This window comes from Myotis daubentonii, chromosome 6 (genome assembly GCF_963259705.1).
Source record: "Myotis daubentonii chromosome 6, mMyoDau2.1, whole genome shotgun sequence".
In the NCBI taxonomy this organism is placed as follows: domain Eukaryota; kingdom Metazoa; phylum Chordata; class Mammalia; order Chiroptera; family Vespertilionidae; genus Myotis; species Myotis daubentonii.
The window spans coordinates 76,050,349-76,077,702 of record NC_081845.1 but is presented as its reverse complement, the minus strand read 5'-3'; the positions used below and the strand labels follow the sequence as shown (position 1 = coordinate 76,077,702).

The 27,354-nt window shown below is 40.2% G+C and overlaps 1 protein-coding gene across 2 annotated transcripts in view; it reads left to right on the top strand.

The window, feature by feature from the left end:
- The first annotated feature begins 9,375 nt into the window (after nucleotides 1–9,375).
- The window catches only part of FAM83B (family with sequence similarity 83 member B), an 80,008-nt gene continuing 62,029 nt past the window's right edge, over nucleotides 9,376–27,354 (top strand). The window contains exon 1 of one of the 2 annotated variants that reach the window (XM_059701353.1): nucleotides 9,376–9,619. The gene's annotated coding sequence lies outside the window, so the exon portion shown is untranslated. Of the gene's footprint in view, nucleotides 9,703–27,354 lie in introns of both variants that reach the window. The other variant, XM_059701352.1, reaches the window with a different exon arrangement.

Below are 27,354 nucleotides of genomic sequence, written 5' to 3'. Positions count from 1 at the left end.
AAAACACATGCCTAGAACTTGTTTATAAACTTAGAACTTGTCTAGTCAGAGAAGCCAGAAAGACTTTCCTGTGGAAGAAAGAGTTGCATTTAACTCTGAAGGAGGAGTTCATAGTAGATTTTTTTCTTAAATGCACAAGGGTCTTTATTACAACACTGTGACTAGCAGAACAATATAATATGGACATCAAACTCTAATGAATAGGTGAATGCTGCATATATAATAGAGTATATCTCACAAAGGGACATTATGCACACATTAAAAGAATCAATTAGAGCTTTGCCTTTTGACTTAAAGCTAAATTGAATGAGAAATGGGATATATATTTAAAGCACAGGAATAATTCCAGAGAGTGGTTTCATCAAGGGAAAAAAAGGGGAAGCAGAGTGAGGAACTGGCTTTCCAGGTGAAGGGACCATCATTTTTCAGTTCCCTGAGGAAGATGAGCGCCTATTGAAAGAGTTGAACTGTAAGGAGGTTGATGGAGTTAGAGCTCAGAAATGAGGGTAGGGGTACAGGACAAGGGGAGGAGGAAAGGCCAGGGTAAGTAGAGAAGTAGACAGGCAAGACCATGCAAGAATAGGCCATGCTCAGGACTTGGTTGTTACCATTCAGTAAATGATTTACACTTTTGAACTACTTTTTCTTTTCTCACTTAGCCATTGAGTGCCATCACTGAGCTGATCCTGCAGGCAGGGGTCCTCATACTTTTTAAACAGGGGCCTGTTCACTGTCCCTCAGACTGTTGGAGGGCCGGACTATCGTTTAAAAAAAAAAAAAAACTATGAACAAATTCCTATGCACACTGCACATATCTTATTTTGAAGTAAAAACAAAACAAAACGGGAACAAATACAATATTTGTATTTGCATGTGGCCCGTGGGCCGTAGTTTGAGGACCCCTGCAGAGTATTGAGCATATAGTAGAATTTAAGGCACTATACCTGGTGCTAAGGAATTACTCAATAAACCCTAGCTTTTGACTTCACTTATTTCTCCCTTGCATCTCCTGCTTTTTCCATGAAAGGTATAATCTGATTCTGCAGTTCTCAACTCTCAGACTCATGTCCCTCTATGTTTTTGAGTCAATAAGGTTAAGAAAGTTAATGTCTCCTTATAATAGCAATAAAATAAAATAAAATTTATTGATAAAATAACTTAACCCACACAGGTTTTTTAAAAAAATAAAGCTATGCTTAATTGTAATATAAATTTATAAAAATACTATTTATTTTAGTAAATATTCACAGACAATTGGACTAGAAAAGGTGAAGTCGTCAGAAGTTTGACTTACAGATGCTCAGGAGACTGATGAGTTTTATTGGTAACTCCAATGCGGTTTTGTTAGTGCTGTGAGTTACAAAATAAAGAATAGTTCTTAGCAAATGTCTAAATTAAGCAAGATACCTTGTAACTAGATTCCTGGAATTTGGTGTATGTTAAAACTGCACAAAAATTCTTATATTTGTGCCTGGCTGGCATAGCTCAGTGGTTGAGTGTCAACCTATGAACCAGGAGGTCAGAGCTCGATTCCCAGTCAGGGCACATGCCTGGGTTATAGGCTTGATCCCAGTATGGGGTGTGCAGGAGGCAGACAGTCAATGATTCTCTCTCATCATTGATGTTTCTGTCTCTTTCCCTTCCTCTCTGAAATCAATAAAAAAATATATATTAAAAAATTCTTATATTTGTGTATAAAACAGGGAGAAGTTCTAGTCTTAGGCAATTATAATGGATTTTTCACCCTTGTTACATCTGGTGGGAACTAGTGTCATTTGCACAAAACATGGGGTAATTTTTGTGCAGGATACCTTACAGGACATATGTCATTCCTCCAGGTGCTTGCCCACCAAATGCCAGTAGAAACTGAGAAGTGCCTCAGTCATTTGTAGCATTTTCCAAATGTCTCCTATGGGCTGGGCTGGTATCGCTTCCACTGAGAATCACTGATCTGATTGGAAGACAAGGCACTGGGGAGGTTACATTATGCCGGCAGACCTCAATCACAGCCCAGTAAAATAATAAAAGGGATGTTACATGGTCACATATTTTTGGTAGAGAAGTAGTAAAGGGATCAGGGCTTATGCATTTTAAGGAGCTCATACTAGTCTCAGCTAAAGTTAGATGATGAGTGATGGCTATCCTGCAGAGAGGCAGACAGGAACAAGAAAGGAACCACAGGCGAGAGAACCACTGAAAAGAGGTGAACAAAGACAAGGAATGCAAATAAACATGCTATGTCTGGGAGACAGTGATACAGAATTACAGATATCTGTGAATTAGACCTACCAGAAAAGGCAGTTGAAGTTGGAAATTTACTGCTACTTTCACTCTTTATCTCTCTCTCTCTTTCTCTCTCTTTTTCTTTGAATTACAGAAGTACAAGTTATATCCCAGACCTCAACTGACCTCTGTGAAACCCAGTTCAGGTAATGATTGTGAGGGCACCTAAAATGATCACTGTTGATGTATTTCTACCTGATACATTCGACATGGAATAACAATGGATGTCTGTAATCCTAGCTAATAAAAGAGAAACATGGTAATTAGCCGTACCTCCGCTACCCTTCCCATTGGATAATCAGGGCGATATACAAATTAACTGCCAGCCAAGATGGCAGCCAGCAGCCAGGCAGCTTGAAGCGAACATGAGGCTTGCTTGCTTCAGTGACAGAGGAAGCCAATGTTCCCCGCCCGCCGCTGCCAGCCTCTGAGCTTGCAGTTTGAAACATTGTTAAAAATATAGAAGCTAAACAAAACCCCAGAAACCTGCTTTCAGCCAGCTAGGATCTCAGAGCTGGAGTTGAAACAGTGTTTCGATTATAGAACCCAAACAAACCAGATACCTGCTTTCAGCAGCCGAGACCTCAGAGCTGGAGCCAAGCCTCAGAGCTAAAGCTGGCTCAGAATAAAAAAAAAAGAAAAAAAGGAGCGGTTGGGAGCTTCAGTCACCTGCCAACCTGAAAACAGCCCTCAGCCCCTCACCCAGACTGGCCAGGCACCCCAGTGGGGACCCCCATCCTGAAGGGAGTGTGACCAGCTGCAAACAGCCATCAGCCCCTCACCCAGGCTGGCCAGGCACCCAAGCGGGACCGCCACCCTGATCCAGGACACCCTTCAAGGCAAACCAGCCGGCCCCCACCCGTGCACCAGGCCTCTATCCTATACAGTAAAAGGGTAATATGCCTCCCAGCACCGGGATCAGCAGAGCCGCGAGGCCTCCCGGCATCGGGATCAGCGTGACAGGGGGCAGCACCCAAATCCCCTGATCGCCCTGCAGCTCTGTGTGTGACAGGGGGCGGGGCCACAACCTCCCTATCAGCCCTGCTCTGTTCGTGACAGGGGAAGGCGCCCCAACTCCCTGATCAGCCCTGCTCTGTGCCTGATATGGGGGAGCTTCCCAACCCCCTTATCGCCCTGCGGCTCTGTGTGTGACAGGGTGCGACACCCCAAACTCCTGATCGGCCCTGCTCTGTGGGTGATAGAGGGCGGTGCCCCAACCGCCCCCCATGGGCCCTGCTCTGTGTGTGACAGGTAGAGCCATAACCTCCCCATCGGCCCTGCCCTGAGTGTGAAAGGGTACGGCGCCCCAACCCCCTGATCGGCCCTGCTCTGTGTGTGACAGGGGGTGGTGCCCCAACTCCCCTATCAGCCCTACTCTGTGAGTGATAGGGGGGAGCTCCCCAACCCCCTGATGGACCCTGCTCTGTGAGAGACAGGGGGCAGTGCCCCAACCCCCTGATTCGCTCTGCTCTGTGCATGACAGGGGTTGGCACCCCAACCTCCCCATCGACCCTGCCTTGAGTGTGACAGGGGACGGTGCCCCAACCCCCCAATCGGCCCTACCCTGAGCGTGACTGAGGGTGGCATCACAACCTCCCTAGCCGCCCTGCTCTGTGCATGACAGGGGGCAGCCCTGACCAGGGGCTGTACCTAGGGATTGGGCCTGCCCTCTGCCACCCCGGAGCAGGCCTAAGCCAGCAGGTCGTTATCTCCCGAGGGGTCCCAGACTGCGAGAGGGCACAGGCCGGGCTGAGGGACCCCCCCAAGTGCACAAATTTTTGTGCACCGGGCCTCTAGTCCTATTTAATAAAAGGCTAATATTCAAATCGACTGAACAGTGGAAAGACTGATTGCTATGATGCTCACTGACCACCAGGGGGCAGATGCTCACTGACCACCAGGGGGCAATACAGGTGCTGCCCCCTGGTCATCAATGTGCTCCCATAGGGGGAGCACCGCTCAGCCAGAAGCCCTGAGCTGGGCTCATGGCTGGTGAGCACAGCGGCAGTGGCAGGAGCCTCTCCCACCTCTACAGCAGCACTAAGGGCGTCTGAGTCGGACATCCTCCGAGGGCTCCTGGCCTTCCTGAACTGCTAGAGGGTGCAGGCCAGGCTGAGGGACCCTCTCCCCTCTGAGTGCAAGAATTTTGTGCACCGGGCCTCTAGTTTTGTTAATAATATTGGTGATAATGACTGTTACATATTTCCATGATAAAATACCTCTGAAGAGGGCTATTCATTTTCCTTCATAAAAATGATAAATAGCTAATGACTTTTAAGAAATTAGGTGACATATTTTTTAAAATATTTAAACTGGACAATATATGTCTCAGCACACACTGGTAACAAAAGCCTAAGATATATTTAAAATTGAATAATTATAATAATTAGTACTTTATATCAAATATCTTTGTATTAGCATCACTTCACATTCTGTCGAGCATGATTATGCATTTTAGCAATTGATACTGGCAAGATTTTTAGTTATTTATGTGTTATAAAAAATGTAAGCAACCTAATATTTTCATGTCTTTGATCTGCAGAAGAGAAAAAAGAGGAAATGCATTCATGAGAGAGTAGGATATGATGAGTTTAGCTTAAAAACAAAGGAACATGGTTTTCTGCTGTTTTATCACTTATTTCTTTCTCTCGTTCATTCAAATAATTTATTACAGTTATCTAATTTTTACAGATACTTACAGATTAAAAAATAATTACAGTACTATACCATAATTTTGAAAGAGTGGAGGAAGCAGAAAGTATAATGTTGCCTATCCTTCTAAAGGAATTTAGGATGGGAAAAAAACACACAGAAAAACAATTACTAATCTACATATTTATCTAATTTGATTTAATTACATTCATTTCCACGCTGCTTTTCACTCGTACAACTTTTTGAACTTTAAATTGTATTTAAGTATTTCCATCTTTTCACACACATAAACACACACACAGAGACACGTCAAGGATTCAGATAAATCAATCCTAGTTATACCTACTATGCTTTATTAATCTTTCCATCCTGTGCCCCAACCAGTGCCTGGAACAATGCCTTTCCTACAGAAAACTCTCAATAAATATGTTGAATTAATGACACATAATACTTTATGTAACTATTTAAATATGGCAGATATATGAAATGATTACAATGTTCATTTCAATTATTTTCACAGTAGTCTTAGATGAAATGTCATAAGACTATTAAACTAATGTTATGATTCGTCCAGCAATAGGTTTTGCCAACACTAACAGGTTTTGCTTCTTCACTTCCCCAGAGTACTTGGGGAAATGTTAGACATGACATTCTTTCTGTATCAATGGCTTTATCTGGAGGCCATTCTCTTGAAGCACATTAAAATATGAATATTTCAGAGCTCTTGAAGGGACTAGGAGCTTAATCTACAAATAATGACTTTTATCTACAAATAATGATTGAGGCCTTATAACCCAATGAAATAGCTTCTTATCATATTATTAAGAATATTTGAAGGAACATGTTTGTTAAAAGCAATATAGACAATTAGAAAAAAAGTCACAAAGAATATAATTTTTCTTTCCCAATAAACTGTAGTGGCTTCCTCTCTTCTATAATGTATGCATCTTTTATTTTTATCTGTATTTTGTGCATATCTATATTACTCTTTGTATTATTCTATTTCATGTATATTTTGTCTTGTCAATAAAATTATAATTACTTTGAGGACAGAAAAAAATACCTGCTACTGCTTTTGAGTCCCCTGGTGTACTTGAACTCAATATGGGAGGTAAATTGAGGTCTGTTGAATATAATTTAACATGTCCACTATTTTGTTCTTGAATTTAAGACTAAATTTTATAGAATGGAATAAAGAGCCAATGAAGATTGACTTGCTATTTTATCAATAAATACTGCGTTGGGGGCCTCTTAATCATAGTACAATCTTCTCACTCACCTAGTTAGGTTTTAAGTATTAATTGTAAAATTCTAATTTTAGTTTCTGTTTTTAATATAACTTATCTATTGTAAAAATAAATCAGAGCTGAGGATTTTTAAGGTCATTTTTTCATATAGAAAGCCGGAGTTTTTTTGTCTCCTTGCTCACACCATCTGGACCTTGTTCCTTACCTACCATTCTTTCTATTCTCTACTTCCTCTCCACCGTCTTTCTCTGAGTGGCTATACAGAGAGGACCCCAGTACCTTAAAAATAACCTTTGGCCCTAGCTGGTTTGGCTCAGTGGATAGAGCATCGGCCTGCAGACTGAAGGGTCCCAGGTTTGATTCCAGTCAAGGGCACATGCCCAGGCTGTGGGCTCGATACCCAGTGGGGAGACATGCAGGAGGCAGCCGATCAATGATTCTCATCATTGATGTTTCTCTCTTTCTCTCTCTCTCTCCTTTCCTCTCTAAAATCAATGAAAATATCTTTAAAAAAAAAATAACAACCTTTGACATGACCCTGTTCCTGCCTCTTTCTACTTTTCACACACATGGCTAGTATACTCTTTCCTTCCCTCCACTGATAACTTTTAGCAGCTTGAAACTCATTATTTCTTATTTTTTTTCCCTTTAAGTTTCACATTCACTCTGACCCCAAATGATACTTTCAATCTAATTGGCTCTCAAATTGGTCTCCTCTTTTTCATTTTCATTACTCCCTCCCTTGTCACCCTTTTCATAGGACAGCTGGGCCAAACTGCTCTTCCTGACTTCCTAGAATTTCTACTAAAGGTCACCAACTGTGAAATGAGTCATTATCTCACACCATCAGTAGACACAAGTCTATGTTCTTCACCTTGCAATCAGTTCCCTTCACAGTCTGGACCCCCAGGATAATTATAGTGGCCGCTTATTGTGCCTTACCATATATCAGGTACTGTGATAAGGGTTCTACATAAACTGTTTCTAATTCATAATTATCATAACAATCCTAGATCGTAAATAATACTGATCTCACGCTGTAGGTGAGAAAATGACTGTAAACTTGATTCCCAAACTTACCTTCCACACACAGCATGCCACGCCCATGGCCAGTTCTGGCAATTGCTTTGTATGGTCCTGGAACTTTCTCATGTCCAGCCTTTACTTTGTACATTCAGCATCTAGTCAGATGTCAGTCTCAGACTCCTGTCAAGTCTGCTCATCTGTCAGGACCCAATTCAAATTCCAGCAGTTCTGTGAAGTCTTGCCAGCATACTCCAGTGATCTAAGCAGGTAATCATTTCTTCCTCTTACCTCTGAAAGGACTGGAGTCCTTTGCACTTAAAGTTCCTGACACTGGCTTGTACTAATTAGCCCCTTTTCCTTGTGCACGTGTCTTCTCTCCTCGCCTAACTTGTAGGCTCCTTAATGGGTTCGGCCAATTTTATACATTCTCCTATCCCACTAAGGATGGAAAGCCCTTCCCATAGTGACTTTAATGAATGGTCCCTCTTCATTTACATTGTCCTCTCTTTTATTTGCTTTCAATAATTAGCACTGTAGTAGAATCCTTCCTTGTGATTTCCCTTGATTTATGTATGTATGCCTATCAATAAAATTAGAGTTCCCATGGACCCATTTTAACTTGTTGAGTCTAAATATTCTTGCTGTTTTTATAAATAAGTGTATATTTGTGAATGTGGTCTCAAAATGCTCACAAATATTGCTCCTTTAAGAAACATCCAGAATTATTTTTGAACACTGAAAAAGCATACCAACAAAAAAAGTGCCATGCAGGGAATATACACTGAGTGAGTCATATACTGGCATGTCGAAAATGAAGACCAGAATTACTATATATATATATATATACACACACACATATATATATGAGACATGGAGATTAGCAGGAACAGAAAAAGAGGTTAAATTTGTAAAACAATTCTCTATATGCTGTTGAAAAAAAGAGACCATAGGTCACAGATGCCACAATCTGGGAGCTGAGTTTTAGACTGTCCTGAAACTCACTTTTACTTTCTGCCTTTGACCTTTGCTCTGTTTCACCTTCTAGAATATGCAAATTTCATTCTCCTGTGGAAGTCCCCTCACCAGTCAAGACCTAGTTCGAATCTCAATAGTTTAGTATTCCCCAAGTGTTTTATTCAGAACAAAATAGCTATAAAATTAATTTTAACCAATTTTTGGTAATTTAGATATCATGCTGGAAGCTTAACATGCCTATTATTACCCTTAGTTACAGTCTTCCTCCAGGAGGCTGCATTTTTACCATTTGCTGCTAATAGTTACATCTTGAAGACTATATGGTTATACAATTACTAGAAACCCATCATTTACTTACTGAATGGTAGACAAGGAAATGAAAACAAATTTTATTAACTTGTTTTTATATTAAAACCAAATTATAAAGTTTCTAATGCCATAACATTTACACATAGCATTTGACTTATAGAGTGACCTGCTATCACTCAGGTGTTCCTTTTCAAAAGTGTCTTTTCACCCTGGTCGGTGGATCAGTGGTTAGAGCGCAGGCCCACAAACCAAAAAATCCTGGGTTCCATTCCTGGTCAAGGGCACGTAGCTGGGCTGCAAGTTTGATTGATCTCTGGCAATAGTAAGGGCCATGCGGGAAGCAACTGATCATGTCACATGGATGTTTCTCTCCCCCCCACCCCCCCTTCCACTCTCTCTAAAAATCCATGGAAAAAAAATATCCTCGGGTAAAGATTAACAAACAAAACAAAAAAGCAAAACAGTGTCTTTTCATTCCAAGTCAGTAACCAGGGCAGTCCCACGTTGGAACCAAATCTTTAATGATACTTAAAATTCTTCTTCCATAGAAAAGGGTAAATGCACAAGCACTCTTTCTTCCACCTTTCCACTTCCTGTCTTTTCCAAGTCCTGCAACTAACCCTCAGGGGGTCGGGTAGGGGTCTGCATTGCTGGCTGCTGATGCGAATGATCAAGTGTGGGCTGCATCCGCCCCACTCCCGAGGGTGGTGGGACCCTGGCCCTCACCCTGCGGCCCCTGGGCCTCCCCTGGGTGCACTCGGAGCGCAGGAAGGGCGGGGAATGGGCGCACAGCCCAGCTCGGCCAGGCCCACCCTCTTCCCAGGTGAGCGCCACCGCCCTCCCAGGTCTCTGCTCGCCCGGGACCGTGGGGACTGGCAGTCATTGCCGGGTTGGCTGGAGGGCGGGCAGGAAAGAAAGCTTCAGACTTTGCCTGTGGAGGGTTGGGTGCTGGAGCTCAGACAGGTTCCGAGGCACTTTCTGGCTGCACGGAGTTTGGTGTGACAGGACCGCGGGCTTGTTGGAACTGGTCCCCGCACCCGCCCTCGCTCCGCTCGGCACCTCGCCCCGGGGGTGCGGGCGCGGAGGGGGCCGGACGGAGCTTCGCCGCGCCGACCTGACGCCGGCAGGTAACTCCTCTCCCCTCCCTCGCGCTCCCGCTTCCTGGGCGGCAAAGCGGCGGCGGCGCGGCTCCGGGCGGCGGCTCCTGGGGGTAAGCGGGGCTCCCGGCTCCCCTCCAGCGAGCGGCGGGCGGGAGGGCGCGGCGGGGCGGGGACTGCGCCCACCCGGGGCCGCGCGGAGGGGAAGGGACCTCTCCCCGCGAGCGCGCGCGGGGTCGGAAATTGACCAGGGCGCGGAGTCTGTTTTCTTTCCTTCCTGGGCGCGCAGGGAGTTAGGAAGTTTGAAAAGTGAAGTCCCGGGCGGAGTGGGTTCGGCTTCCCCGGGGACAGGCGTTGCCCGCCGTGGACGTGGGGTTTGTTTCCTCTTTCTGCGGAGAGGACCCGTGGAGAGGGGCCGGGAGGAGCCTCCTAGGAGGAAGGGTGGAGGTGGAGGTGGACGTGCGTGTGTGTAGGGGGGGCGGGGGGGGGCGGTACGGAGAAAAGGTGGGGAGCTTAGGCTGCAGGGGGGCGTGGGGTGGTCTTTAGATCTCCCTGGAGGAGCAGGACTGGAAAAGGAAAAGTTTTTCTTGCGAAAAATCTCTTTTTGATCTGTATCCAATCCCGCTTCTGCCTCCTGATTAGTGGTGGACCGTGCTTTTCAAACTCCAGTTGGCCGCAGCCTGGGACCATGCCTTTGATTCGCTGGCCAGGTGATTGTGGGATTTACTGTCTCCGACCTGGGGAACCACTGTTCTAGGTTGTGGTCACCTTCAAAGGGGAGTGTGACTAGCGGAGATTGCTCCTGGCAAGGTACTGGAAACTTCAGTCCTGGTCTTCGTGACATGCCAGGAGAAGCATTCCCTATATGTATAAGGTGGGTGAGGAGGCAGATAATGTGTATGTGTTAGTTGTTGAAATCCTGGGGCCTGTAAAGAGATAATAGTGCTTTATAGGGTGGAGTCTGAGGTTATGGGAACACAGGCTAGCGTGTTGACTATCATGAAGGGATGAGGTTATAGGGTCTCTGACTTGGAAGTGTAGATGAGAACCAAGGAGGCCAGAACACTAAAAAAAAGAAAAGAAAAGAAAAGAAAAGCCACGCTGGTGGCAGGCAGCCAAGGCCCGACTCATGTTCAACAGCTCACATCCAGAACCCCACATGCTGCACACCTTGCCAGGCTCCTTACTGACAGGCACCTCCCTTTCCCTTTCTCATCCCCAACAAGTGCCAGAGCCCCAGGGAAATCCATGACTTGCTGAATCCGCCCTGACCAGCCATAGGATAATGACGAAAGGGACTTGTGAGAGAAAGCTGGCCTTTCTGTTTTTTCAAAGTAGCTTAAGAATGAGGATGGTGTGAAACAGGATGAAGGAGGGAGGTGTGGGTGAGCCTTTGTTTTGTTGGCTTTCTCCCCCTCTTCCTACAGTTCCCAGCAGGGTAGGAGCCCCACACTTTCCAGCTCCAGATTCCACCTCCCTTGCTTTTGGGCCTAGGTCACACGTGGTGCACACACCTATGACTGGTGCTGACTGCGCCCTACAGAGCCTGCCTGAGGCGCTGGGTGGATCCTGCCTGCACAGCTGGCACATTCTAGACCACAGATGCTCCGAGTGTATTGTGGGAAGCATCACCAAGGGAGCAGTTGTTGAAAGGGATTGCACAGATGCAGACAAACCGCACCTCAGGTGCTGACTCAGTGATGTCTCTTGTGATTACTCTCTGGAGATGATTACTTTAACTATAACTGAGTAAATGCTTTGGGGATGGGTTAATTTTATTATTGGTTTTATTATAAACCCCTCCTGGTACCAGAGCTCCTTTCAGTTTACAGTGGAGGTTCATACACTGAGTATTTTCTTGACCACAATTTACCCTGCAACAACTCATCTACCTGTTTCCCATTCAATTATATTACTCAGTAAAGAGTTTCCAAGAGTGAACATTGTACATTAAGTTGGCAGAATATTGTGGTGAAAATGTGGCCCCAGGAAAGTAGGCTTCTTCTGTAACATAAATCTGGTTGGCGGAGGCCTTTTGAAAAGGCCCCACTTAGCTTAATTTAACCAATTATTTGTAAAATTACAGGTTGGCCTTGTTTAGCTAGTTAGGTAACTTTACATGTCTCTCCCTCTGTAACTTGCAAAATATTGAGTGCTCCAGGGATATTTCACAATTCACAATTTGTTAAACACAATGTTACTGTTAATTTTGAAGTGTACTTTTGTTCATTTAAGTATTTCTCATCTGGAAATGTAATGTATTTTAGAACTTTGTTGGTGAGTTTATCATTTGAAAATCAGAATACATTCTCTTCCTTGCCCACCCTTCCACCATGGAAATACAGTTCTAAATGATGGTTATGGATTTGAAAGATACCATTTTATCTTTCAAAAAAAGTTAAATTTTGTACAACTAACACCTAAGTTCCATAAAAAAAAAAAGGTAATTCCACTCACATTTCTCTGAGAAAATGTGCTGAAGCCTTCAGGTGGTGCCTCTTTCCTACGGAGGTGGGCCAATGGGCATTGGCACTGTTTTGAGGTGTCTGTCACACCCTACCAGGGTGAGTAGGGTTCCCAGGGGGATGGGCACTGCCAGGCCTTGGAGACTGAATACTGTGGGGTGGTGATACAGGAGCTGGGGAAATGGTGAACTCCAGTAGAAAGGGTAGTTTGGAGGTCAAGTAGAGTGGAAGCATATTGGCTGGAGGATTCGGGAGGAGAGTTTATTAGGGTGTCAGGAGGCTAACATACCCAGGAAATAGGGGTGGGAAATTAGAGAGGCAAAAGATGTTTTCAGCAGCTATGATTGTGTGAGGAAGATAAGCCTGGGTTGGAGAGATGGTCCAAATAGAAGGAATTTTCTCACCCATTGGGCACGTCTGTGTTGAATAACATGATGGTGAATGATATGAGGAACCTTTTCCTCTAGGGACATCTCTAATTACTATCCAGTTTGTATTTTTGTTTTAATTTATTTTCACAAAGTCCCTAGGAGTGAGGCCAGCTGTCCCCCTAAGGCACATGACATTTATCTTTTGAGTTATGTGTCAAGTAATTTGTAGACTGCTCCCATCCCTTAGTCATGGTCAACCTCTTGAGTACTGGTGCAGGGTCAGGTGTAATATCTGTGCTACTGTCAGTGGCTCATTTTAAAGAGTTTATACACAAGCTAAGGAGTCATGATATCTCAAGGTCATAACTGCGCCCTTGCACTCTATCCATTCATTAAATGTGTGTATTGACAGTTGTGTACCAACAATGTGTTCCACTCTGGGAATATGAAGGTAGCAAGTCACTGTTATTGAATCTTAGGAAGCTCACTGTTGGGTTCCCAATAACCATTATTAAGTACAAACAGAAATTAATGGATCAGGTCCATTTACTTAGTACTGCCTTCATATTCTCTGAAGGTCTCATCAGATATTATATATTTCATTAATTGAGAAATAGAACATTAACAGACCTTAATTAGTTGTGCTTTTGGAGAAAGTACTTACATTCAATTGGCCTCTCAGGTTTTTTTATTGGTGTGGTAAAGGGTTTGGACTACATGATCAGTAGTGTGTCACAGTCTGCTCTGAAATTCTCTGCGGTCACTTCTTATCAAGGGTACCATAAAATAACGTTAACTATAAGGCCTCCCCAAAGTATCACTGGGAAGCTCATTATTTCCACTTCCATTGCCAAATTTTCATTTCAAAGGGTTTTAGTTTTCTTTTTGTCATCAGGTTGCTTTTCTAATTATATAACCATTACTCACTTGGGTAAGAAAAGGCAGTTTTCAAAGCACTAAAAAGTGGCATCTTCCACCTCATTGGCTGTAATAGAATCAGTCGACTGGAAGGCCTGCCTACGCTGTTATTTACATACATGCACAAGCAATGGATGGCTTTAATTCTTAACATCACATGTCTCCAAATACTTAGTCTTATCCGACTCATTCAACAGTTGTTTCCTGTTGTTTTAAAAAATGTGTTTTTCTCAAATTTAACTTTGAGTTATTTATCAGAGAAGAGTGAAATACATCAAAGTTGTTTCTAGAGCAGTGGTTCTCAACCTTCCTAATGCCGCGACCCTTTAATACAGTTCCTCATGTTGTGGTGACCCCCAATTTCATTGTTACAAATTGAACATAATTAAAGCACAGTGATTAATCACAAAAACAATATGTAATTATATATGTATTTTCTGGTGGTCTTAGGCGACCCCTGTGAGGGTCGCTCAACCCCCAAAGGGTCGCGACCCCCAGTTTGAGAACCGCTGTTCTAGAGTAAGGAACTATTGACAGTGTTCCCCAGTTGTTGTTTTTTTTCTATCTCCACCCTTTCTTTCCTTTCTCACCTATATTGTCCCTTTATTCCTTTTGTCTGATCTTATCTTTTCTGGCCCCTTTTTGTTTCTTCTTGTGCTTTGTCTTTCCTGTCCTTTATTTCTTCTCAGTGTTTTCTCTTCCCTTTCTTTCTTATCCTTTGTCACCCCTTGTCTTCCTTACTCATCTCCTCATCCTTTTGTTTTCTTTTTCTACTCTATTTTTTTAACCTTTCTTTTCCCTCTTCTCCCATTTCGCACTTCTATTTATTTGTCTATTTCTCCAACTGTTCAACTATTTATTCATTTATGTTTTCTTTAATTTCTATCTGTCATCTCTTCTATTAGTATAGTTCTTTATTTTGGTACCTTATACAATTTGGGGAATAGTAGTCTCCAGTAGCTAAAATATATTATAAATAAAGTGTCCAGTTATACTTTAAATGCTAACTACAATATTTTTCTGTCATTTTGTACATTTAAAAAAATGTATTTGCCATTAGTAATGGAGCATGTGTACAATGATCATCCTGATAAAACTAATGATTTACCTCTTTTGGCACATCAGTGATTTTCCATTTTTTTAAGTCAATTTATTAGATAAACATTGTATCACTAGCATGAAGACTTTCATTTTTCCATTTTCCAAAATCTTGCAAGTTCAATTTGCAAGAAAGTATTCAAATAAGAGTGCACATCATACTGTAAAAAGAAAGGTAATGTTATTAAAACTCCTGAAACTGCATATTGATATACTGATAGCCTCACTGTGGAGGTCATTGAAACATTTGTTAATTGGTGGATTAAAGACTGGATTTATCACACAAAAAAGTACTTTGAGTATCAGTGTCCAATGCAGAAAAATTGAAGGTCAAAAGAACTCATTAGACTTTTCTTTAAAAAAATCTCAGTGTGAAATGATACCAAAGAATATTAAAATTATAGCAAAAGTCTACATTTGCTATGTCTATTAATATCAGGCAAAAAAAAAACCCAAAAGAAACACCCAAAACCTGTCAGTTTATATATATTGAAAGTAATATAAAAAGTGCTCTATTGCAAAAGCATTTATTTGTGCAATACTAGACGAATTCTAGCACACTCATATCTGCAAGTATGATCTCAGAATGCAGTCACTTCTGGAACACACTCAAAGCCTAGATTCAGAGCCCTGTTGTTGAGAAAGGATCTTCAAGCTATTTTAAATTCCACATTTGTTTTTAGAGAAGATTTACTCCCTTTTAGCAGATTAAATCTTATTTGTAGAAGAGTTAGCACACAAAAAACTTAAAAATGCATAAAGTCTTTTCAAGGATATTGGATCCAAAATGTGATCCCCCAGAAAGTTGGGACAGGAGCCCTCGAGCATAAGTAGGTGTGTTTGTATATCACACATAGGGTGAATGACCGGATAAAATTATTCAATGTTTGAGTTAAGAAAACTAATTTTTTTCTTTGATTTTAATATCACAACTTAGTGGTATCATTATTGGAGGGAGACCCCTAACAATTCAATTTATTTTTTATACATTTCGTGTAATTTTCTTGATTTGTATAGAAGATGGTTAAAACTGAAGAAAGAGAGGATAGTCTAGATAGTGTAATCAGTGATGACACCTTCCAAAGAATGCCAAGGTCTTTCCTCTTCAAAATGCATGTTGTAGGAATTGCTAAATACTAGCCACATTTATGGGGGGAGCTAAGTTGAGAGACTAAGAGGTGAGTCCTGCCTTTGAAATCAGAACTCTGACCAGCAAAGAGTGGAAAGAGCAAGATTCACACACCTGCACAAGTGTACACACACATGAAAGTAAATTGTGCGGAACAGAAAGTCACCAGTGATAGCCATGATACCATGTGGCCAAGCCATCCCCTTCTTCAGACGGGCTTTAAGGACAAATGAAAGTGAAACAAGGGCTGCCAGGTGCCTGTTCTGGTTCAGGTCTGGTTTAGGCAAAGGTGACTAGAGTTTTATAAACATCAGCTGTGTCGCAGTTATAGCCTTCCAGGTTAGACCATTGTCAGAGGACTTAAACACAATTGTGAAGAGAGATTACAGGAAACCCAGGTTCACATGTAATCCCATCTATACAAATCCAGCAGCTTTTTACACATTTAAGGATGTATTTGCTTAAATCTTGATTCATTTCAGCGTGTGCTAGTGTTCTATAAACAAGTGAGAGGAGCCAATACAGATTATTTTGGAAACAATTAAAGGTCTGAACTAGTGTGGGGTAGTTTTCCAATCAGATTTTTTTTTTTAATTTCTGGGGGAAAAATAAAAGATCATTTTATTTCAACTGTGATATAGCTGTATAAACAGGCTTGATTAAAAGTGAATTCTAAGGGAAAAGACTAATAAAGGATTGCTAGGCACTGAGGTTGTTTTAGATGTTCTGATTATGTATGTGGATTTTTACGCAAATTGAAATTAATCTTTTCTGGCTAGGTATATTGTTGACATTTAATATTTTTTGGCATTTTAATCAAATAAATTTCTTCCCACTTATACAGTTTTCACAACCTTATTACTGATTTTAAAGCTCTACTTTCTAATAGTCCAAGATTGCTTTTTTGCCACTAAATATAACAGTAGACTTGATAGCTGTTCCCGACATACCAAAGCAAAATACATTTTCTTAAGGCATTTCATTGGCAAACTTTCACTTTTTCATAGATGAAGCAAACTGTTTTGTTTAATGTATTCAGAAAGCCACTTTAATAGTTTATATTGGAGCAAATATATTTGTTACGTTTTCCTTTTTTACCTGTTCCTCTGTAAATGTGAAAGTGTACCAAGATTGACTTTTTATTGTCTTAAATAGTTGAGTGCATATGACATATGTTCAACATCTCACGCCATGGGGCCCCTGTTGCCTGTTTTGCTCTCATATAGATATATTAACGTCTTTGTTATAAATTATACAACTCCACTTCCTATGGTAATCAGAGAACTGGGGATAGTTGTTGTGAAGTGGGGTAGAGAGGCAGGCAGACGAGTGAGAGATGAATGGATGGATAGATGGGTAGGTAGGTAGGTACATAGATGGATTGATAGAACCCTAGTTTTTTCTCCTTTGTGATTACGCAATGAGGAGAGAATGGAACATAGATCCCAATATACTTAAAATGCAAGACAACAGGCCTTATCCAAGACAGCCTCGATACTCAAAATGTGCAATAACCAATATGACAGGGCATTGGTAAATTAGAATATACCAGCTTAGTGGCCTTTGAGGAACTCCCGTTCTAGTGAGGGGGATACAGGCAGTGGTGAGCAAACAGACACCTTCGTTATTTTACATAAGTGCTGTAAGTCAAAGCCAGTTATTTTACATACGTGACACAAGTTAAATGTAACTAGCATGGCAGAGAGGGTGGGTTGTTTTTAAAATGGGTAATCTGAAAGACCTCTCTGTAAGGAGTCAGCAGATGAGTAAGATAGGAATGAAAACAAGGAACATTCCAGGCAGATGGGACAACCAGCACAAAGATCCTAAGATAAGAATTAACGTGGCGTGTTAAATGCAAAGAAAGAAAACCTGTTAGATATCTAGGGAAGGTGTCCAGAAACCACTTGAATATATGTCTGGAACCTAGGGGAACAGTCAGGTCTGGAGTTTTGCAGTTCATCTGGATATAAGTTATTTCATGCAATAAAACTTGATGAGATTATCCTGGGGAGAGCAGGTTGTCCTTACCAGCGGTTCTCAACCTGTGGGTCACGACCCCTTTGGCGGTCGAATGACCCTTTCACAGGGGTCGCCTAAGACCATCCTGCATATCAGATATTTACATTACGATTCATAACAGTAGCAACATTACAGTTATGAAGTAGCAACGAAAATCATTTTATGGTTGGGTCACAACATGAGGAACTGTATTTAAAGGTCCAGAAGGTTGAGAACCACTGCCTTAAACAAATAGCCAGATATTTCTTCAGTAAAATGGATTTATTTGAGTGCAACGAGAATTGCAATTCAGGACATGCAATCCAATGGCCAAGTGCAAGTCCAGAGAAACAAAGGAGAGGAAGGCTCTTTTATGGAATTGGTAGGGATTGTAAACAAATAGTCCATTGGAGGAAACTGAAAGTTCGAAGGATAGTGACTTTTCATTGGCTGAATTATGGCCATCTTCCATTGGCTGAGCCGTTACTGGGCAAGGAGGAATCTTCCTCCTCCTGAGGGAGTACAGTGGTATCTCTTCCTGTCGGGTCAGTAGTGTTGCCTTAAGTGACACATGCATGGGAATTCTCCCTTCTAGCCTCTGGAACCCATTTTAAATGAGATGTCTGTTTATTAATTTCCACAATAGAGATGACTAAAGCTCCCAAGTCCATGCCTGGACAACAGGAAAGTAAGTAGCTGTGAAGGCATTTGAAGGAAATTCTTCCCTCTGTCCTACAACCAGGCATTGAGGATTTCTCTGCAGTGATTCTCGGATACTGTCAGCACTGTCAATAGTCATTATTAAGATCCTTTCCCCTAGCATTCTAGCATTCTCAAAAAACAAACAAACAACAACAGAAAAATCCTGATCCTCTTTCAAGTTTTACCTACCTTTAGAGTAGAGAGAGATACATATTTCTTGAAACCACAATTCGGGTTAGGATCTGGATGATTTATGGGATAAATTTAAGCCTGGCACTGCTCTGTTTTATTCTGTTGTAAACTATGCATTTGTAAACTCAGGGCTGCTCTGGAATATTTAGTTTCCTCCAATTTCACCTTAATGATGAACATCTATGCTCATAATTCACTTAAACACCCACTTAATTCTTTCTGCTGATATAAGTTCACATAACAAAACTGATACCAAAAGCTTAGGAGAAATGGGCCATGCTGTGCAGCTAATTTTTATCACCGTTTATGTTGAAAATATAAGACTAAGACTTAGAACTTTATTTATTAAAACTAATTCAAATGCACAAAACGAGTTTAACATAATTTAACATTTCAAACAACACTTGATAACGTTATTTATTTTTCTGACAGTGCTCTTTTGAAATCAGTATTTATGTTTTTTGGCAGTGATCTGTGGATTTATCTAATCACTTATAGTACTCAGTGGGTTTCCACTTACAAATAGATAACATTTTGTATCATCAAAAAACTTAACCTCCATTTAACATTAACATATATGTGCTTCAATGTTGTAAAGTTCTTTTTGGTAGTATATTTTAAACATTTATATTTCAGCATTTTGGGTGCCTATCATACATTTATCAACACTCATGCTGTTACATTAAGTTATTACAGCAGTACATTATTAGCTTATTTAACCATTATATTCTGAGCCTTAATAATTGTGCTAACAGAGCTTATAGTCTAGTAAAGAAGGTGGAGAATAATGCATTTAACTAATGCATAAGAAGTGGTCGCTAATGGGAATTGCTGTGGGAGCTCCCAGCAGTGGCTCTCATCCTTGCCCCTGAGATTTAGAGATGACATTGTCAGTGAGCTACTTGCCAAGACCTCATTAAGTGCATGTAGTTATTTTTTATTTTTTATTTCCTTCATGATCCCTTACCCATGTAACTTTAGTTTCTGGATGTTCTGTGCTGCTCATGTGTTTCTCTGTAAGAATTATTAAAATACTAGAGGCCCAGTGTGTGAATTCATGCATGGGTGGGATCTGGCCAGCCCAACCTGATTGGGGGCCAATTGGGTATACTGGGGGGAGGGGATGCGGGAGGTTGGCTGGCTAGCCCCATCTGGAGGCGGGGCTGGCCAGGGGAGGGGTTTTGGGCAGTTGGCCCAAACTTCCTGTTGAGGGGCCAATTTGCAATATTAGCCTTATATAGGATTATATAGGATTTTATATGCTGGGTTTTGAATTACCTATTACTATCACTCACACACACACACACACATACACACACACACACACACACACACACACACACATGGTGCCTGCTCTGAGCCTCCTAGGCCAGACTGCGGCCATCAGTAGGACATCCCCTGAGGGCTCCTGGACTCTGAGAGGGGGCAGGCTGGGCTAAGGGACACCCCCCCCCAGTGCACGAATTTTGTGCACCGGGCCTCTAGTATCATTATAATTTTGTTCTTAGGTAGTTTGGTAGTCTGCTTGTTATCCACATAGCATCATAACATAAGCATTTTTTTCCATGCTCTTAAAACGATTAGAGGCAGCTTTTGACTTTCTTGAGTTTTTTGTTTGTTTTGCATTTGGTAATAGGTGGGTATAATATTTATTTAAATTTAAAAAGGAAAGAAAAGAAATCAAACTATGAAGGCTGACTCAGAAGAAACAGGGAAGAAGGGTAAGGGATAGTAGGCAGTTCCTTGTCCTACCAGAATAAGAAATACTTTCCTAAGCATCTCCCTGTTTCCAAGCAAAGTTAGCAGGTTTCTGGTATCACAGAATTTTTCAGTAGGCAACATAAATATCATCTTAGAAGTTTGAAATGGGGGTGTCCCAAAACCCAACTTGTTGCACATTAGGGGACTCTGTCAAAAATATGTCCTCTGCTTGAATATATACAGAAAGCGGGTATTCAGTAAGAAAGGATTTTATTACCTAACTATGTTTTAGCAGTTTTTATGGCTGATATAAAGTTGAAACCTTTTATCTCCTTTAGTTCCTATTACACACATTGATCAGAACCAGGGAAAGATGGAGCACTTTGGCAGAGTGCAAGATACAGCCCCATCATTTAATCTCCTGGAATGCTAACATCATGATGGAATACAATTCAGGAGTAGTTGGTTGTTGGTAAAAGAGTATTTTGCTTTAATTTCACTTGCGTGCATAGAGTATTCCTCTGCATTTTGACTATAGAGTATATGCTCTGAGTTAAGGGTTTATTGCTTTTTTCTATGACTTTCTCTACCAGATCACTCGTCAGTGCTTCCACATGTTTTAATGTCATTAATATATGTTGGAGGCCTTTATATTTTTATATCTGAACTGTAGTTTAGACAGAGGTTGTTAAATACATTGAATAACAGCCAATATAAATAAACCCTAGAATTATTTTGATGGGAAAGTGATATAACATCACCCCACCCCTCAATTTAAGGAAATTAAGAAATGTTAGGTATCAGAAGAGGAACTTTCATTTGAGATTTATGAAATTAATTTGAGTGTTTATTTAGGTGTATCCTTTTCATAGGTTTGATGGGATGGGTGATCCCAGTGATTTGCATATGGAGATGTTTGCACCCACCACCCTGGGACTGTGTGTGCTGTATGTTCATGTATTCCTTGGCCTGCCAAAAATTAGACCCTGTGATCTGTGCCATTGGGCCATTTTTTATGTGTTATTGTGAAGCCAGCTTAGAATTTTTTAATACGTTTGGATGCCAAATTAGATATCAAATTGTACTTGACAGGTTAAGTATTAGAGTGAATTTTTAACTTAATAGTAGCTTCTTGAATGTTTTAATTATCATCTTAAATTTCTGACAATCAAATTCAAAGCGAACACAATTTTGGTAGCTAGTATTGTGAAGAAAGGAGAGATACATGATTTTCAACTATTGTGGACAATGGATTATGATTTCATGAGACAGAGATGTTCCCAACATTTCTTTATGAAACATTTTCTCATATTCTGTAGGTAGACATTTTGATAAATAACAAAAATTCAATTATCCAAAGGATTGATTTGAGATTTTTTCTTTAGTATTTGGAAGACTGTGAAATGATTCTTAATAAAATTTGTTTAACATAGAAATTAAGTCAGAGAACTAGTTTTATGTCATCACATAAACCAGATAAAATGCTTGAAATTATTTCTGAATGGAAAATTAATTTTTTATTTATTAGGTTCCTTTATTTTAAATTTTTAAGGTTTAAAAGTAAAGGCAATCTTTATTTGTATTAGCTTCCTGTTCCTGCTGGAACAGAATAAAACAACAAAGTTGGGGGAAAAAAAGAACACTTTATTCTATCACAGTTCTAGGTTCTAGTAAATAGTCCTGAATTAGGACCATGTTTTCTTTGGAGGCTCTTGGGAAGAATCTGTTCTATGCCTTTCTCTTATCTCTGGTGTTGCTGTCAATCCTTAGTGTTCCAATCTCTATCTCCATAATCACTTCGATTTGTCCCTGGCAACTCTCTCCTTATACAGACTTCAGTCATATTGGATTGGGTCCTACTCTAATTGAATATGTCTTCATTGTAACTTGATTACATCTAAAAGAAGACCCCATTTCTAATAAGATTACATGCACTGGTACTGAGGATTTGGACTGGAACATATCTTGTTGGAGGACACACTTCAACCCATAACAGTATTCAATAGTTGAATAAAAATAGCCCAAGACAGAAATTGGAAAAAGGAACTCAGAGACATTAGCAGCTGTGATCCTTTGGGTCTTTTGCTTGCACACTAGTTACGTACAGTAATTATAACCTCAAACTACTTGTGATTTAAGAACAGTGTCATTTCTCTTTGAAACATTTTCCCATTGACTTATTATTTCAGAAGACTTCTCAGTGAATATCAGATCAAAAACCATAAACAAATTGACACTAAGTTTGGCTGTTTATTCAATACTTCAGTTGCTGAAGTAACGAGTGACAATGCTAATGGTATGACAGAATCATTATCTTCTTTTGAATCTTAAAAAAAACCTTTATGATCAAACATTTTTATGTCTTTATGGCAATTTTACTTTAATAGGTTGTTTAAATGTAAAATAATAAAGTTAATAGCATTTACTTTAAGTGATTTACCTCATATACTCTTTACAACGACTCAATAAGGTGAAGACTGCTGTTATTCTTTCTACACATGACCAAACCCAGGCTTTGGGCATAGGTGACCTGTCCAAGAGCTTCACTGTAATTGGGCAAGCTGGCTTGGAACCTGGCAGTCTGACCCTACAAATAAGCTCTCACTCTCGCTTCTATATATTGTGTGTGTTTTTCTATTCAAGGTCCATGAAATTGCTCATCAGTATTTGTTTTCTAAACTTTCCTATTTGAGATTATTGTCAATTGACAGGCAGTTGAGAGAAATATTTCAGTTGGATTCCTTGTATCTTTTTTTTAAAATATATTTTATTGATTTTTTACAGAGAGGAAGGGAGAGAAATAGAGCGTTAGAAACATCGATGAGAGAGAAACATCGATCAGCTGCCTCCTACACATCTCCTACTGGGGATGTGCCCACAACCCAGGTACATGCCCTTGACCGGAATCGAACCTGGGACCCTTCAGTCCTCAAGCCGACGCTCTATCCACTGAGCCAAACCGGTTTCGGCCCTTGTATCTTTTTAAAAATATATATATTTTTATTGATTTCAGAGAGGAAGGGAGAGGGAGAGAAAGATAGAAACATCAATGATGAGAGAGAAAATCATTGATCGGCTGCCTCCTTAACGCCCCCTACTTGGGATTGAGCCTGCAACCCAGGCATGTGCCCTTGACTGGAATCAATCCCGGGACCTTTCCGTCCACAGGCCAACTCTATCTACTGAGCCAAACCAGCTAGGGCTTCCTTGTATTTTTTACTCCGTTTTCCCCCATTGGTAACATCTTGCAAAAGCCATAATATTATATCTCAACCAGTACATTGACGTTGATACTGTCAAGGTACAGACCATTTCCATCACCACAAAGATCATCCCTGTGGCCTTTTTGGAGTGACTTCTTTCTCCCTCCTCTACACACCTTTATTAGAATGACTCAGTGAGGTAAACCCTGGCAACCACTAATCTGATCCCCATTTCTATAATTTTGTCATTTCAAGAATATTATATAAATGGAATCATGTAGCATCTAATCTTCGGGGATTGATTTTTTTTTTTTTTTTTTTTTTTTTTTTTTTTTTTTTTTACTCAGCACAATTCTCTGGCTATCCATCTAGGGTGGCTATAACATGGATCGATAGCTTGTTCATGTTATTGCTGATTAGTATTCTGTAGAATGAGTGTACAACAGTTTGTTTCATATTCACCTCTTGAAGGACATTTGAGTTATTTCTAGTTGGGACTATCACGAGTAAAGCCATTAGAACATTAATGGACAGTTTTTGAGTGAAGGTAAATTTTTTTATTTCTCTGGGATAAATTCCAAGAGTGCAATTGCTGTATCACATGGCATTTGCATATTTAGTTTTATAAATGAAACTGCCAGACTGTTTTGAAATCTAATTTTTTTATACTTTGTTTTGTATCCTTTGTATTTACATATTCAACGTTTGGAAATTATACTTTCCAAAAATGACATTAAACATTTAATATCAGGTGCAGTCTGTAATGGTTTTGGGGCATGGATGTGAGCTCTTTTTATACAAAACTATTTTCCTGGAATGAGTCACTTAACTAGTAGGTGAGCCTAGCAGTTTGTTCAGCTTTTCCATCATAGTAAGATTTTATTTTTCTCTACTCATTAACTCTATCATGTATGTTCATGTACTTTCTAGGAGTACTTAATGGTTATTAATAAAATAATGTGCTTTTATATGTCTAAAAGTATACCCAATTAATTTTTGCCCTCAATTTAAGCCCTTCAAATGTTCAGCGATTGAACTCTCAAGAGTTCAGTATTAAGTCTGTGTCTAAATACAAGTGCTATTTTATTGCAGTACCCATTCATGCAAGTGCCATTACCTTGCTGTTCTCCTTTAAAATTTCTTTGTAGATTGTTCCTAAACAAAACAGCCTTTGGTATGTTTTTGGTTATTCTAGAAATGCAAACTTATGCATAACTCTAGACAGTGGTCAGAGTATTACTTCTTTAGCAGGACAATATCAAGTGTATTTATTTCTTATCTTAACCCTTGTACAGGCTATCTCAACTTCCATGCCCAGGTCTATTGCCTTTTTTTTTTTTTATCATGTAGTTTTCGGTTTTGTATCTGGCATTGCTATTTGGTTAGGCCCATAATGTTTTGCTTTTTTCTCATTTTCAATTGTATCTTCCATGATTAACTCTTCAACTATGTCTTTGTGGTTTTATTTTGTATTTCTAGTTCTCTTGTCCTCTGATTTCTTGGATTACCCATAGTTCAAGAGATAATTTTTTACAGTAGTAAAGTACATTTTGCAAAGATGAAGCTCAAAAACAAACACATTTTTTAAAAGTGCTTTATGCATTTTAACTTCCAAATAGGTAATGGGTTTTTAATACCACATGTTATGGGAATTCAAAAGTTAAATTTTTAAAATTAAGAAATAAGTACTGAGAAAACATAATGTGTTTCTGTGTGTGTGTGTGTGTGTGTGTGTGTGTTTTAACAACCAGCAGTTACCTATCATTTGATTTTCATGATAATACATGTGATTTTCATGTAATCACTGGATGCTTGTCCTGTCATGGGCTAGAATTACTAAATGAAAATCACACCTCACTAAACCTTAGGGAAGTATACTTTAATCAAATGGATTGATTCTGTTAAGTAGATACAAACCTTTTTTTCTTTGTTACAAATGGATACTACATGTAACAGAACTTTAATGAACACTGAAAGGTCATTAATTAGTAGTATGATGCCATGCATATGAAGTGAGCAAGTTGAAGATTACCTTGGCACCCTGGACATTTTGGCCCAGTTAGTTCCTTAATATGGGTGGCTGTCATGTGTGTTTCGCAGCATCCCTGGCCTCTATCCAGTATATGCCAGTAGCATGAACATATTCTGTCTTTACTCTTATGTCAGATTTAATCTTTAGGTTCTTGATATTTTTAGAGTGACAGTGAAAATTCTGAGCCTAGAGATGGGGAAAGGATCGTCTCCGCTGAAATAGTAAAGTGGACTCTTAATTTTGCTCCTCAGCTCTGCCTAGTAAATGCTGGATCATTTTTGGTCCTTTCCTGACCAATGAAACTTGTGTCCCTATTGTCCATTTCTTTTCAACCTTTTTGTATGATTAGTAGCTTCTGTTACATATTGTGAGCTAAGTAATAAACAAATGGTAATGGTTCCTAGGTTACCCTCCCAAATCTGATTTGAAATTTGGTAGGCATGAGTCTGAAAAGGCTGAGTTCAGTGGACAATTTAAAGTTAGGGCCAGGCCCTAACCTGTTTGGCTCAGTGGATAGAGCATCGGCCTGCGGACTGAAAGGTCCCAGGTTCAATTCCAGTCAGGGGCATGTACCTGGGTTGCGGGCACATCCCTAGTGGGAGGTGTGCAGGAGGCACCTGATCGATGTTTCTAACTCTTTATCCCTCTCCCTTCCTCTCTGTAAAAAAACAATAAAATATATTTTTTAAAAAATAATTAATTAATAAAGTTAGGGCCAGGCTTTCCATACGAAAATGTGTAAACCTAATGTTGCCCCACCCTGCATTCTAATAACTATGTATGGCTTCAGATGAGTACTAAACATACCGAGTGATTACTTTGTTAGTTATATAAATGTCTAAAACTAACCTAATATTGTATGTCAATTGTAATTGGAAACTTTTTAAAATTATTTAAAAAATGAAATTAGGGCCAGGCCACTGACAAGACGTTTTTGGTCGAATTAGCCCTTTGGGACTTGCAGCACATCATCAAGTTGTACTTTATTTCAATCCACACAATGGAGTTCATGATTTCAAAACCTGGAAAGGCCCTTATTTGAATGAGATAAAGTCCAATCCAGTATCTCACACACTGAGTGATTGAATGCATAACATTCATTGTGGGGCTTTGTGAAGGATGAGGTGTGAGCTTGAATGGGAAGATTTTGATTCCTGGGAGAGATCCCTGAATTATCTTAATGTCTTAAATTTCTTCACTACCTCTACGTTGTCAAACTATCAAAACCCAGGGGTTCTTGCTTTGAATCATCTCTTGAATACACTTGTCGCTTCTTCACTGGGTATTTGAATGCTGAAAGACTAGATACTTGTCTCTCCTCCACTCCCCACTGCCAGACTAATTGTTTTAAACACAAGTTTTGTTGAGTCACAGAAATCTCCTGTGTCCCTCCACACCTGGCTCTGTTGTGTCTATTCAGCGTTATCTCCTACTCCTACTCAAAGGAACCTGCTTTCTAGCAGACCACGTTTTTTCACTAAGTCCTGAATGTACAAGCTCATACCTGTTCTGGGCTTTTTGTGTGTTTTTCAGCCTTGTGAGGGATGAAAATGTTCATTCTTACCACGTGATTGTATTCTTACTTAGTACCCCAGGTTCAGCTGAAGCCCACACCCTACACAGGGAATCCATAACTCCTGTATTCCATTTAGATTTCTACTTGCTTTTATCTGAAGGCATTGACAGCAGGCAGTACTCATTTTGGCCCTTAGCAATATATGGCTGTGTTCAAAGCGGTAACAAACAGCGTTGTGTGTGCGTTTTGCCTCTTCTGATATTTACTAAATTCCTGGAAAGCAAGTACTTTGTGCTTTTTATGTTTCATCAGTATGTGATTATATGCATAACAGGTACTCAGTGAAGACTTACATTAATGGCTGGCTTGGTACTGATTTTATTATATATATTGAAACCAGAATCAAATAGGCTTATAGAAACTGATGCTACCATGTG